This window comes from Acomys minous (assembly GCF_964271855.1).
Source record: "Acomys minous genome assembly, chromosome: 17".
NCBI classification, from domain to species: Eukaryota; Metazoa; Chordata; class Mammalia; order Rodentia; family Muridae; genus Acomys; species Acomys minous.
In genome coordinates, this window is record NC_140500.1 from 50,714,152 (window position 1) to 50,726,413 (window position 12,262).

Genomic DNA, 12,262 nt, shown 5'->3' on the forward strand with positions numbered 1-12,262 from the left:
CCCACCCCCTAGCAAATGGTCTGAAACTGGCCTTTTTGAAGTTGGTCTTCAAAACAATCATTTTCTGTCTTTAAAAAAAAAAAAGTTTTAAATGGCTGTCTCAGTAAAAGTGAAATCAATATTCTTTCAGCCTGGGCTTTTAGCAGATACCGTCTCCCCATAAATCGTGGGCATAATGACACTGGAATAATTCATCATCTCATTACATTTACATATGACGCACCCCATTGTTCTGAGGAGAAGGTTATCTTCCCTGCCTGGGACTCCATCCAGAAACAAATAAAAGACCAAGCAACCTGATTATTTCATGATCCGTTTTCAGACGCTGCTGTGGATCAGTTTCCCAGCTGTCAGCTACCTTTGCTTTACAGCCCTCCTGTGTGCGCACTGCAGGGGCCTATTCTCCTAGCTGAGGAATTTCAGTAACTGTTAAAACTTTATATTTTTTGAAGAGATGCCTGTCTAAACTGAAGATACTCTCTGTATTCTGTGCTTCTTTTGTATCTTACGCCATGTTGAAAGTCAGTGGTAGCCAGTCAAGTATTTTATAAAGCACCTAGTATGCATCAGGCATGGCCCTGAATGCTGAAGACACATAGAAAGAAAAACAGTGGATTAGTAGTCTTTCTGAGCTCACCATCCCATTAGGAAAATGACCAAAGAGCACGTGGGAAATGACTGTGGCAGAATTGCTAGTGGTGAACACGAAGGATGAAAGACAAGGTATGCTATTAGGATGGGTACTCCAGCCTACGAAGAGGGCCCAGTGTGTAGAGCACTTGCCTTCAGGGAGGAGGGCCTGAGCACCAGGCAGAATCCTGGAGCTTTCTAGACAGCTAGCCTACTCTATCTGATAAGTGCTCTGACCAATAGGAGAACTTGTCTAAAAAAAATAAAAAAGATAAAGAAACAAAAAAGAAAAGATGGATCGCTCTTAAAGGATGATGCCCAAATTTATCATTTATCCTTTGGCTTCACCTGTACATATACACTTGTGTTCATGCACACATATGTGCTTACACACTTACCTGTATATATATATGTGTGTATGTGCATGCATGCACGTGCGCATGCACGTGCACACACATAAGTTATAGAATATCCCTAGTATAAAGGGGCATAGATTATAGAGGGAAGCTCTGACTTAAATGTTAGAAATACCACGTGTTCAAAAATTGTTTGATGAGGGAATGAGAGACTAAGACAAAATGCAGGGATTATTGGATAATGCAGACCATCCTACAAGTTATGAGGGAGGACCACTGGGAATGCAGGCTTGAGTTGACCGGTGGTGTCATCTCTTTAGATGACCTCTAGGACCCTCTAGAGTCTCCTGGAATCCTGGCCTGCACCATCTCTTCAGAGAAAACAGGCCTGCATGTGAACTTCAAAGGTGCCATTTATGGTTAATGTCATCCAAGATTTACTTTGTCAAGTTTCTGAATCTTGATTTTTTTTCAAACTGTAAAAAAAGAAATAACAAAAACCCTCTTATGGCTGCTGTGAAGATTAAAAGAGATCATATATGCCAAAGCATAAAAAAAATATGGAAGGTCAGACACTAGTCTGGGTTCCTTGGCAGTTCATGTCGAAATCCCTGCTAAGCTATAACCTAGTATGTGACCTTGTCCAAGTTACAAATAGTTATGCTTTAACACAAAATATGTGTTTCTAAAAAAAAAAAAAATCACTGTGCTATGCAAAATTGGGTAATAAAATCCACAGCACTTATGAGGGAGAAAAGGGTGTTACAGGAACAGCACATTCAAAACCTGATCAGAAATACTTTACAAAAAAAAATAGTTAAGAACATAATCCACAGCGTTCAGGATTACATTTGTTACACAGCCAAGAAATACGTAGATGCCTCTCTAATAAACATGGCCAGTGCCATGGAAAAGACCCAGTACCTACTTGTGAAAATTTCATGGAAAGATTGGAGCGCATGAGTGACAGCGAGGTTGGGGGAAGGGAAATACGTAGTACTGGGTGTGCAAGGTGTGGCTCAGAGTGTCCCGGATGCGTGCAAGGGGGTAGTAGACGCTGGATAGGGCTGTACAGCCTTCCTGTACAGATGTTCCTTTACTTAGGGTGGGGTTAGTTTCCCTGGCAAACCCATCAGAAGTTGAAGATGACACACATTGAGATGCGTTGAACCATTTAAAGCAAACCAAGCACCATATGACAGCGTATGCCGTAGGACACCAGTTCTTTCTCCTGGTGCCTGCAGGGCTGACTTGCAACTGTGGCCCCGCCCCTGCCACAGGCAGTTATAGTAGGCATTCCCACAAACAGAATGCTAGCTGGGGAAAGGGCAAATTTCAAAAGTGCGAGCATGGTTTCCTTCTGAAAGTGCACTGCTTTTGCACCGTTTGTAGGCTCAATTGTGTAGGCGGGGCCGTCCTCAGAAACAGCTAACAGCCCTGGGTTACCCAACTCACCTGGGTGTAGGTCTCCATTAACCACACCTGATTATCACACGCAAGCAAATTGGAAAAGTCATAGTTGTTTCCTGGCATAACAACCGTGCTTGAACGGAGGATGGCCAGGTGTTTGGACCTTTCTATTTCAATCAGCACATTTACAAAAGGGGATGCCTGTGGTGTCCGTCTCCGAGAGCTGTGATGATCATGGCTGCGTTATACGTGGTGCTTCTGGGTGAAAGGTTGACCCCTAGAGTAATGTATAGATGTGATGAGTTTCTTTGGGTCTTCCACCTTCCGGGTTATGTTGAGGTTTATTGATGAATTTTAGTAGAGGCTATGAAGGCCTTCTGGGCGAGTGAGCAATGCACCTTGCCACATGAGGCATGACAGGCTCCCGTTCTCATGTAGTCCTGGTGCATTTCAGAATCACCTGCCCCTCTTTCTCAAGCAGGCCTCTGTGGGAAGCTAGCAGCCCATTTCTTTACAGTGTGGAATCAGGAGGAAGAGATAGCATGGACAGCCCTCAGGAACCAAAGGGAAGCAAGGACCAGAAGTTCAGTGTTCCCCTGCCCACCTAGAGGCAGATATAGATTAGCCATAGACCCCAATCTAGCTGGGTTTTGCTCATGGTACTGGATTGGATTATATAATCTCCCTTTAGCTGTATTCTATTGGATGACCCTTCAAACAGAGCATAAATTCCAGAACATCCCCTACCAACTGTCACCCTGCTTGGTGTGAAACCTAAAAGATAAGTAATTGCGGTCTTTCAACTACCTTCTCTTTGGGTGTCTCTAGACAGTCGGCCTCAGATAGATGTGAGGTGGCCAGGACATGACTCACAGGCTTTGATTGCCTGAGCTAGAGAACAGAAGAAACAGGCCTCCATGAGGTTCACCAGAGTTGTTTGCATGAAATTCATGAGGCATCGGTGCAGGTGGCTGTGTGGGATTCTCTGGCATTTGGTTCTAGCTGATTCTCCCATAAGCCCCTTAGTCAGATGTTCCACTGGTAACTTACTCAGGGGATTCTTTTCCTGTGTGTATAGCCCAATGTTGCCTCTTTCTCAGCCTCCATCCTCAAATATTCATTCACAGTTGCCGTATCCATTCTCCTTCCAAGAAGGAGACCCAACCCCACATCTCCGGTACCCACCAGCACTAGCTCTTGCCTCTGAGCCCATCCGGTCAACACTTCCCGTTCGCCCTCATTTCATTCCAAATGTTCCAGGAACTCTAAGTTTGTGGTAACTGTCTCCTTTTGGACCCACATTGCCTCCTATCCCAAATAAAGATCAGAAGGGCAGCAGTGTTAGGATGCACACTTGACTGTTCTGCTTAATAAAAGCGAAGGGACAGTTTGCTAAGCTTTAGTTTTCTTTTCTGAGAATGGCAAGAGGGCTGCCTGTCTCCATCAAGTCCCCAGGAGGTTTAAATGAGAAAATGTTTTGGAAATACCCAGTGCATTGCCTGAAGGATTAAACATTTCATTCATATAGTTGCCGGGACTATGAGAGGTTTAACTTCTTATGAACAATGGTGGTTGCCCACCAAAGTTACAGATATAGTAGGAAACTGTGCACATACTTTAAAAAATGATTGCTTGTGACTGAATCCAATAATGTGTGTGTGTGTGTGTGTGTGTGTGTGTGTGTGTGTGTGTGTGTGTGTGTAATTTGACTATGTAGGGGAAAATCTTAAGTATTGCACAGCAAAATGGTCTATAACTGAAATAAAATAGTGATGACTAAAGAACAGAGCCCACTACAGAAGCTTGCTGGTGCATGTCAGTCACCACCATTGGTCTACTTTTGCCTGCTCGATGCTCTTGAAGTTTGTGGAATGGAGGTGTGTAAGGTTGCAACTAGAGGTGGTCTTAGCATATTTGGCTGGATTCGCCACTGAATACAGAAGGGCCAAATTCCATCCTGGAAAGCATGGCTCAATATTTCTGCAGTGATGCTACCAGGCTGAATGTTTGGTTGATGGGTGGAGTTGAGGTGTATTATCCGAAGAAGTGTTCATCACAGTGGAGATTTGAAGGGACAATGCTCAGCATTAGTTTTTAAATTTGATTTTATCTTGTTTATGCACCAGTATCTCCAGTTGGTTCTGACCCAGGTAGAATAAATATACTGTGATTTGAGAAACAGCCAATGCATTAGAAAAAGTAGATGCACTCACTTCTGAGATACATTCCAATATGGTCAAAGAGGGTCGGAGCAAAATCACTAGGCATTGTGAAGAGGAACTGGTGTGAATTCACATTGGGGTACTATGGTGGCTCAGAGTTTGGGTGCAGTCTGTCTTACTCCACATGTGCATTCTTCTAAGTTCGAAAAACACATAACACATCCCTCTAAGCATTTGCCTGTGTTTGCTCACTGGTAGTCCTCAAGTGCATCCACACTGAGTCTATAGAAAGAGTGAAAGGATGGCTTGTAAGTAGCTTTGCGTTGATTTTTGGAAATGTGTGTGCAACTTTTAAAAATCATTACTGTGAACACTGGAAACAGTGGAAATTTAGAAGTAGAATTATCTTGTTCATCTTGCAGAGCTGGGGGAAACTACATCAAAGGCAAGGGGCCACTCTTCTGTGCTCTAAAAGGGATGACGAATGCATCTAGGAAGGAGGAAAAAGCAGGGTATCCTTGTAGGAACCACACGGGGGAAGGACTGACGAGGACCAGCTTGGTGTTTCTATGAATAATTTGGGCATAGCCACCAGAGGCTTTTTAGGATACATATGGTTATAATATCATCATTATAATTAAAGGGTCATAAATGAGATGTTTTCCTGAGTTCTGGATGACTTTTAGATGTCATACCAGAAATTGGTTTAAACTAGCATACGATTATTTTATGTATAATTTAAATAATATGATAGAAAGATGGTAGATGAGAGATAGATGAATATGGTGGTTTGAATAGATATGGCTCCCTGTAGACTTGGCCATAGGGAGTGGCATTATTAGGAGGTGTGGCCTTGTTGGACAAATTGTGTTACTGTGGATGTGGGGCTTTGAGGTCTTAAATGTTCAAGCTAGGCCCAGAGTGAAATAAATACAGTTTACTCCTGGCTGCCTTCAGATCAAGAGGTAGAATTCTCAGCTCCTCCAGTACTGTGTCTGCCTGCATGCTGCCATGTTTCCCACCATGATGATAACAGACTAAACCTCTGAAACTGTAAATCAACCCCAATTAAATGTTTGCCTTTATAAGAGTTACCTTACACAGTAGTAAATAGAAAGCAGAAGAACAGACAGCATCCTGTGTATGCTCCAATTCTTCTGAAGTCCACAGAAGTTGATGAAGGTGGTGCACACACCACTATGGCCTCTGGTGTGTAATCAGACCTAAGACATAATGTTTTTATTTTGTTTTGCTTGTTTTGAGGTTGTGTCGTACTATGTAGGCCTGGTTGGCCTGGAGCTTGGCACGTACATCAGGCTAGCCTAGATCTTTTATCTAGTTACCTACCTTTGCCTCCTGAATGCTGGAATTAAAGATGTGTGCCGCCATAACCAGTAAAATGCAATGTTTCAATTTTTTATTATGAACTAATTTCTTCTTCATTTTTTGAAGTCACCATATTTTTATTTTTTTCAGATTTTAGCAATGCTATTACATATTTATAATGGAAAGGGCATGTGGAGGATGATCAGCATAACACATCCTGGCTTAGTACCTAAAGACTAGGAATTATACAGATGTGTTTGTTTAGCCTCATTGCTAACAGGGACTGGTATAAATATGGAGTACAGAGACCCTTAATTCAGCTCTAGATCTCTGTCTCTAAGCCAAGGCTGCAGATGTGTCCGAATACATCCAATTTTAGCTACTTTAACAAGAGGTGTTCAAATATATCGAACTTTAGCCATTTATTTAACAAGATGGGCTTTGGAATATTTTGTAGTATTTAAACAATTCGTATCTATTAGAAAAGCTTAGAGAATAACAAGTCCAGTCAAGAAATGACTCTTCTGAGGTTCCTTTGTCAGCATCTTCCATGCATCAAAATCTTTTCTTCACATTCAGAAATCTCAACACCTGAAAAAACTTCACAAAGAGGGATTTTATGAACACCCAAGAATCTACCAATGGCTTTTTTCCTCTGAGCATGCTATGAGCTTAAACTCTATGTGAAATGTCCTTTTCTTCTTTTCGCGAACTAAGCAAGGCTTCCTACGACTTCCACCCAATCCCCACCAGATGGCTGATCTTTCCCAGAGCTCTGTGTTGCTCCAGAAACTATCCTGTGGGCATGTCTGGAGTCCACTAAGCGAGCTTTGGCAAGAGATGGCCATCTCCTTTTTTCTCAAGAGCATAAGAAAATGAGGAGCCATGGGAAGGAAACTGCTTGTCCTTGAGACACAGACGTTGCTAGGGGATTGGTGTCAGGTGGTTTGTAGCACTGGTTTCTCCATGTTAGAGGCACACAACATGTGTCGCAGGGCTTGTAAACATACTGCTTTTGCTTAGAAAATAAATATATTTTGGCCTGGGGAGATGGGTCTGGAAGAAATGTGCTTGCTATGTAAGCATCAAGACCCGAGTTTGAACCTTTAGAGCCCATGGTTTTTCTTGCTGTTGTTGCTTTTGTTTTATTAAGTCCAGGAGTGGCAGTATGCACCTGTAGTAGGAGCACAGAGACAACAAAGACAGGGAGATCTCTGGGGATTGCTGCCCAGCCTGTGTAGCCAACCAGTGAACTCCAGGTTCCATGAGATCCTTTCTCTAAAAGAGGTGGAGAAAGATTGAGGAAGACACTGGATGTCAACCTTCACTCACCACATGTTTACACACCGAGATATGTACAAGAAACAAGATAGTAAAAAAAAAGTAAGACAACAAATTTTTACATGTTGGTTTTTGAAACAAGATAATGAAAATTTAAAAAATCACGAGGGACTGGTTGTAGAAACATAAGCTGTGTGTTGCAGTTAGGTGGTTAATAAAAGGATCATGCAGACCTAGTCTCAAAGATCCTTTCTTTATTATGGCAAATGAGTTTCTTTGTATCCTCAAGTATCATTCAATGTCCGGGTTGCAGAAAATATGGTGCCTATTTTAAGTTGGGATTGCACCAGCCACCTGCCATGTTTGCTGCTCTGGAGCCTGCAGTAACTATTAAGAAAGGTTGTTTATTCTGCAAAAGGTGTGCAGAGTTGACAAATAAATAAAATTTATTCGCAGTGCTGATGTATTTTGGATGGGTCTGAAACAACATTCAGCAGTTTACACATCAAAACTACTCTCTGTAATATATTACCCCCAGGAACCTAGAGCCAAAAGCAATTTGAAACGGTGGCTATGGGTGAGCACATCAAATGTACTGACCCATTTCGTTTTGGGTTTGGCATTGGTTAGATATTGGCTGCAGCTGTCAACAGAACAATATTTTGACTTTATGGTTGTTGTGGAATTTGAACCTTGCAGGTAAACATAGTTGGGCTGGAAATTGCAGGTTTTGCTTACTTCTAACTCCTGGGTGGCTTCTACAAATCATCGGGGGCAACTTGGCATTATCACATATTGGACCAATAACTAGCACTTGTATGCCCATAGCCTTGCCTTAAAAATAGTACCCATTAAGCCTGATGTGGTGGCATAGACCTGTAATCCCAGTGCATGAAAGAGAGAGAGGCAAGAGAAACTTTAGTGTAGAGCCATCTTGGCTACAAGGTGAATTTGAGACTAGCGTGGGCTGTACAAGACCTAGTCTGACAATAAAATGTGCAAATAATTTCAGCAAGTTACATAACCATGTTCTAATCAGTAAATGCTAATAATAGCTTCATAATTCTGCAGGTATTATAATAGCAATAGAACATATCACCTTTTGAATAGAGCCATCCATATAATAAATGCTCCAAAAATTTATAAACATTTATAAAAAAAATTGTGTGTGTGTGTGTGTGTGTGTGTGTGTGTGTGTGTGTGTGTGCTCGCGCGCACACGCACATGCACGCACATGTAATTGATGTAATTGAGGAAGGGGATGGTGGCATGAACCTGCCATGATGCATATGTGTGGAAGTCAGAGGACAACTTGCAGGAATATATCCTCTCTTTCCACCATAGAGATTTGGACTCAGCCCGTCAGGCTCAGCAGCCTTACCCTGTGATCCATTTTGCCAGCCTTCATTGAATTTAAGTTTATCTTTAAGATTTTTCTCATGTATGTAATTTTAAGACAATAATATTTATGGTTTAAAGATACAGCTGGGGAGATGGCTCAACTGCTGCAGTGCTTTTCTTGCTACCACATGGCCCTCAACTCAGCCTTCAGGACCATGTATAAAGTCTGGTTTACAGTGTGTGCCCTTAATGCCAGCACTGAGTTAAAAGACAAGTGGATCCCTGGCTTGCTACACTGGCTTGCTATTCTAGTCTAGTTGGTGAGTTCCAGGCCAATGAGAACTTTCTCTCAAAAAGAAAAGGTGGGCAGTGCCTGAAGAATGACATCTGAGGTTGCCCTCTAGCGTCCACGTATATGCATGCACACGTGCACATGCACACACATGAACACATGCACATATAAGAAGCAAGCAAACAAATAAAGATATAGCAAGTTATGATGAACGGATAGAGTCTTTTTGGCCTATTGCCTTTAGAACATCAGAAGGAATATATGCCCTTTGCACAAAATGGTTAGATTCTGTGTGTTTAGAAGTAAACCCTGCTGAGCGTATAGCTCAGTGATGTGGTGTCTGCCTAGCATGCACAAAGATGTGAGTTCAGTCCCCATCGCTGCAAAACAAAGCCCCCCATCCAGTAAACGGTGCAGGAATCCAGTGCTTGGCTAGACAGTGTTGTGTGTGCCACAATGAACATTCATTACCAGCTACAAGAGAGCAAAAGTTCCTTAGGTACATAAAAGTGTCCTTGAAAACACAATGGGCTTCATAAAACAATAAGCACAAGGCTAGGAAACATCTTCCGAGGAAGGCATGTCCTTTTCCCTCAGGGTCTCCATGCCACCAGTGTTAGCTGACCTCAGAGGTAATAACAGCCCCACTGCTTCCTTGTCGCTATTCTCAGAGGCCTGTCTGTCAGGGAGGGAAAGCATTCTCTTGCTGCCAAAGATAGCTGTTGTTCTTGGGTGGGACTAAGTGCCTTTTTTTTTTTTTTTTGGCTGAGCTTTAGAATTCAGAGTGATTAATTTACTGAAAGTTCTGGAGGGTCAATTATGTGGGATCCCCTGCACTTGGAGAGGTGGTGGCGAAGATTAGTTTTGGAGAAAAGAAAATTGCCTGGCTATCTATACTGCTTTGCAGAACAGCTTGAATCAAGACAAACAAAAGATGCTAGGGAGAGAAAGATAGTTTCACACTTGATTTATTGAGATTGTCATGACCTTCAAAGAGTCCGTAGGCTTGGGTAAATAAGGATGTAGTATGTTTAAACTCCAGAAGATGGGTTTTTCCCCCCTACTTTAAAGCCCAAAGCTGACTTTATATGCAGGGTGGTGTCCTGAGTGTTTGCTGGAGGCCTGCTTCTTGCACTTATACCACAGGACTGGGACACATTCTCCCCTGTTGTAGGTTCAGCAGGATATGATAAGACTCCTCCCTTATGAGGTTTGTGGCAGAATTTACAAAACAGAAAAGACAGGTGAGCGTGTGCACACTGACTGTAAGTGCCTTTCTCAGTGATGCTTGTTGCTGTCAACCCCCTGACAAAAGTCAGACAACAAACACTGCGCAAAGCTCGATGTGGTTACCTCATAGTCTATGCACACCAAGCTGTGGAAATTCCACGCGTGGATTGTCCCTTCTCTTCCAGACTTTCACCTTGTTGAGTCTTTTCTACTTTAAGCAGTTAGTCAAGGCTGTACCTGGCAGGATGGGAGCTTGAAATCCACTGGGTTTTGATCTTAGCTCTGGGTCTTTTGCTAAGCATTTGGAAATTTTCTGTTGGCACAATGAGTGAAGGGAGTACAAGTCCATTGTCTATCCTGTGCTTTTCATGAGGGAACTGGTGGGCCAGGATGCCCCCGGGTTGCATGTTTGTCTTGTCTACGAACATGATTCTAAACAAACCTAACCACATCTCTCCTTGTCCCTTTCTCTTATTTTCTAACTTACCTTGTTACCTGCTTTTCTTTCTATTCTAGTAAAAACTTGAGAGAATCAAGTTATAAGAAGCAACTTCAGCAAACTTTTTTTTTTTTTTGGAAGAGTACGATGTTGACCAAACAAGGGACAATGTATATTGAACACATTTAAAAGTATAACGATTTGAGATACTCTTTCGAGTGGCTGGTGTAGAGATTTCCAGGTAAATATTTGAGGTTTAAGGGTAAGTTTTTGAGAAATGATTTCTGGTATTCTGGTATATTCTGCCTGACTGTGTCTATCTGCTTCTGTGTCTCTGTCTGTCTTTCTCTCTCTTCATCTTCCTTCCCCCTTCTTCCCTCCCTCCACCTCTCTCTTTCTACCCCTCTCCTCTCTCTCCCTTCACTGGATTGAGCCTTGCACCTCATGCATCCTCCATTGAAACACCACTGAGCTATACTCCCAGGCCCAACCCTTCTCTTTTGTGTTTAGCTATACTGATTATTATAATAAACAGATTGCTTAATGCCATCCAGGCACTTTGCCAAGCAGACAATACTTCATAACCATATTTTGGGAATGTATCCTTTATAGTTAATCTATTTTTATTTAATGTGCATTGGTGTTTTGCCTACATTTATGTCTGTATGAGGAACTGGAGTCATAGACAGTTGTTAGCTGCCATGTGGTTCTGGGAATTGAACTCAGGTCTTCAATTCTCAGCCAGTGCTCTTATACTGAGCCATCTCTCCAGCCCTAGAGAATGTTTCTTTCTCCTTACTTCAGCTATAAATAAAAAATGAGTCTCAGAGAGATTGAGGGTTTTGTCTTAGGTTGCACAGGTGGAAAGTTGAGAAACCAAACTTTGTGTTCAAATCTGACCAACTATGAGTCCTATGCTTGAAGTTGCTACTAAGTAGAAAGACATTTAAGCATGACTTTTTCCTTTCTCTGCACAGGCATTCAGACAGAATTCTCACTTAAGTGAGAGTCATGGACGTTCACCTGGAAGCGGCCTTTCCTTCCCATGGCTGCATGAGCAAAGGCTACCATGACCATACATTCTTTAAGGATAAAACATCAATGAGAAACATAAGAACGAGGGCCTCGCATTTTTGAGCTCACTACAATGAGAGGAGAGACAGGATCTTTCTGTGACAAGATTAATTTTACAACCATTTTGTTGATTGATACGACAAATAAAAATAGACATGGTATTTAATAAGGATGAAATGGAGCGAAACGTCAATTTGAAGCAGTAGAAAGATTAAGTGGGAGATAAACAGGAAAAAAGGACCCCTGATTGATTTGGCAGCGAGTGAGAGGGGGGAATGGTATGTTGGGGTCATAGATGGAGAGGAAAGGGGCATATCATAACCCTAGGAAAGGCTAGTGATGAAATACTCTCTTCTCACAAACTTAGCTATCTCCTACTCCCAACCTCCCCCTCATTCAATTATACCCTAAGCAGTATGTACACAGTGGCCACTGTCCCTTCCCGTACCTTGGCTCCTGGCATTATGCTGTCTGTTTTCTGTCCTGCTCCAAGCCTGTCATTTGAAAGCTCATCTGCTCCCACCTAGTCGTTACCTGTTGGAGGTCCTTTGCCTTCTCTTCCTTTTATCCCAACCCATTTCCCTGGTGATCTCATCTACTGTCTAGGGCTTCTCTTATCACTCATCATCTCACTTGACTTTTATCGTGCATTGATCTTGCCTCCTAACCCCTGGCTACAGGGCAGTTGTCTTCTTAGCATCTTCCGAGAGCTTCGCAGGTA

At 42.4% G+C, this 12,262-nt stretch overlaps 1 long non-coding RNA gene across 2 annotated transcripts in view; it reads right to left on the bottom strand.

Moving 5' to 3' along the window:
- The window catches only part of LOC311588692, a 413,254-nt gene that overhangs the window by 53,261 nt on the left and 347,731 nt on the right, over nucleotides 1–12,262 (bottom strand). The window lies entirely within an intron of this gene.